Source organism: Zalophus californianus, chromosome 14, assembly GCF_009762305.2.
Source record: "Zalophus californianus isolate mZalCal1 chromosome 14, mZalCal1.pri.v2, whole genome shotgun sequence".
In the NCBI taxonomy this organism is placed as follows: Eukaryota; Metazoa; Chordata; class Mammalia; order Carnivora; family Otariidae; genus Zalophus; species Zalophus californianus.
The window spans coordinates 24,957,170-24,959,508 of NC_045608.1; the positions used below are offsets into that span (position 1 = coordinate 24,957,170).

At 44.2% G+C, this 2,339-nt stretch overlaps 1 pseudogene; it reads right to left on the minus strand.

The window, feature by feature from the left end:
* Nucleotides 1–257: 257 nt before the first annotated feature.
* Nucleotides 258–1,462, minus strand: LOC118356268 (annotated as a pseudogene).
* Nucleotides 1,463–2,339: the final 877 nt, after the last annotated feature.

Genomic DNA, 2,339 nt, shown 5'->3' on the forward strand with positions numbered 1-2,339 from the left:
AGTTTATAGCAACCAAACAAGCACTGAATCAAGAAAAAGATACTACAAAATGTTGACTGTCACCAAAATAGTGATGGTCACCCTCTCTCTTGTGTGGTGGCAATCTTTTTTTTTTTTTTTTGAGCTTTTATATTTGAGTTTATTCTTCATTTAAAACACTACTATAGTTGAATATTAAAACAAAAACAATAGCAAGTAGTGAGCTATGATTATAGTCCTTCACTCATTCACTACTGCATATAAAATGCCAGCAGTGTTTTTCACTGGCCCCATTAAGAGGTCTGACACTGAACACCACCCCTGGGATGATGTTCATCATCCTCATAGGCTTCCCCATTGTAATGGCGCCATCCTTCCTGATTTGAATCAAAGTCCACCAGTTCTACCTGGTCCATTTCATCAGTCTCTCCTACTTCCTTCCTCTCAGGTAGGAGTTTTTCCAGCAAAGAAAGTTTATCAGGAGAGAGAAAGCCATTCTCAGGAAAGTTTACCTTAAATTCAATGATAAGGCGACCCTTCTCATATGGTCTACGATAAATTGGCATGCCTTCATTTAGCACACACTTGATATCTCCATGCTTGACAATTTGACCTGGGTGAGAGGTGATGACGATGGTTCGGTTGTCAAGAGTAGATATTGGCTTTTGAAAGCCACACAGTGCTTCAACCAGCTGTATGTCCATACACATGAAGAGGTCTTCTCCTCGCCGAGTAAAAACAGCGTGGTCCTTCTGATCTAAAACAATGATAATATCTCCTGGTTCCAGTCCTGGTTCTTGGTCTCCTTCACCATGGAATGTTATCTTCTGGCCGTCCTTCATGCCTTTGTCAATATGAACTTCTAGAATCTTCTTCTCTCGAACTATCTTCCTCCCATTGCAGCTTTTACATCTGTCTTTGGGACTGATCCGTTCCCCATGGCCCTGGCACTCCATGCACACAGACTGAATTTGCTGAACCATTCCAGGTCCTATCTGATGAATTCTTATTTGCATTCCAGTACCTCGGCAATTGGGACAACATTCGACTGCTCCTTTCTTACCACCTCGGCCTTTACATTTATCGCAAATCACATTCTTTTGCAGAGCTAGTTTTCGTGTTGCACTATTATATAAATCTTCTAAGGTTACTGAGAGCTGATGCACAACATTTTTACCTCTCCTTTCTCTCTGCATCCTTCCTCCTCCTCCAAAAAACATATCAAAGATGTCCATGGGGGAGCCAAAACCACCACCAGCTCCACCTTCCTTAATTGCCTGTTCTCCTCCTTTGTCATATAATTCCCTTTTCTTTGCATCAGAGAGTACTTCGTAAGCTTGAGAAATCTGTTTAAACTTCTCTCCTTTGGATTCATATCAGGGTGGTACTTCAAGGCCAGTTTCCTGTAGGCCTTTTTCAATTCCTCTTGGGTGGCATTGGGTTTGACCCCCAAAACATCATAGTAAGTGGTTTCTTTCACCATTTTCTACAGCCGGTGAGAGGGCTGAGGCCGGTGTGGGGGAGCGGGAAGGGGCGCGTTGCTGGGTGCAGCTCGGGCAGCCGCCGCTGCTCCGCGTCTCACCGAGCGTTCTGGAAAGTTCCCGTGTGGTGGCAATCTTAAAACAGCAGCAGTCATAAAGTATCAGTTGTCTTAAAGTGGGGGCAGCCTGTGTCCCCATTTCCCTCTGTCCAGGGGAGCAGAGCAGACCACATTGACAAATTACTGTGTATGCCTAATCTAACCTGTCTGAGGGATGCCTGAGGGACTGACACAAGGTGCTCCTCTCTATTTCACTTAACTCTAAACTCAGACTGGAAAAGCTTGAAACACTGAAAGCCAAATTAAACAAGCTCCGGACACCTAAGATTCTACTGAAAACCTACAGTAGAAAAAAAAAAGCCTACAGGGGGAGGAGGCAAGATGGTGGAGGAGCAGGGGATCCCATCTCAACTGGTCCCCAAAATGTAGCTGAATATCTATCAAACCATTTTGAATACCCACGAAATTAGCCTCAGATGTAAGAATATATATCTGGATCTCTACAAGCAGAAAAGCGACAGCTTTTTGCAAGGTAAGTGACTGCTTTTTGCAAGGTAGGACTGTGGAATTGTGAATCTGTGGGGATATCGGTAGATAAACAGAAGGGGGATGGAGCCTCCATAAGCTGGCTCTTGGAAAGTGATAAAACACTGGAGTGCAAAATCAGAACCCTGAAAAATCTGCTCTAGAAGGGGCTCTGGAAATGAAAAGGCAGAATCTAGATAGGGCATTATGTTCTTGGGATATGAGGAACCAGAGAAAAAAGGGGCTTCCTGAACTGGTAGAGTGCCTGAGCAGTGGAGCCAGGAAGCAGGTTATG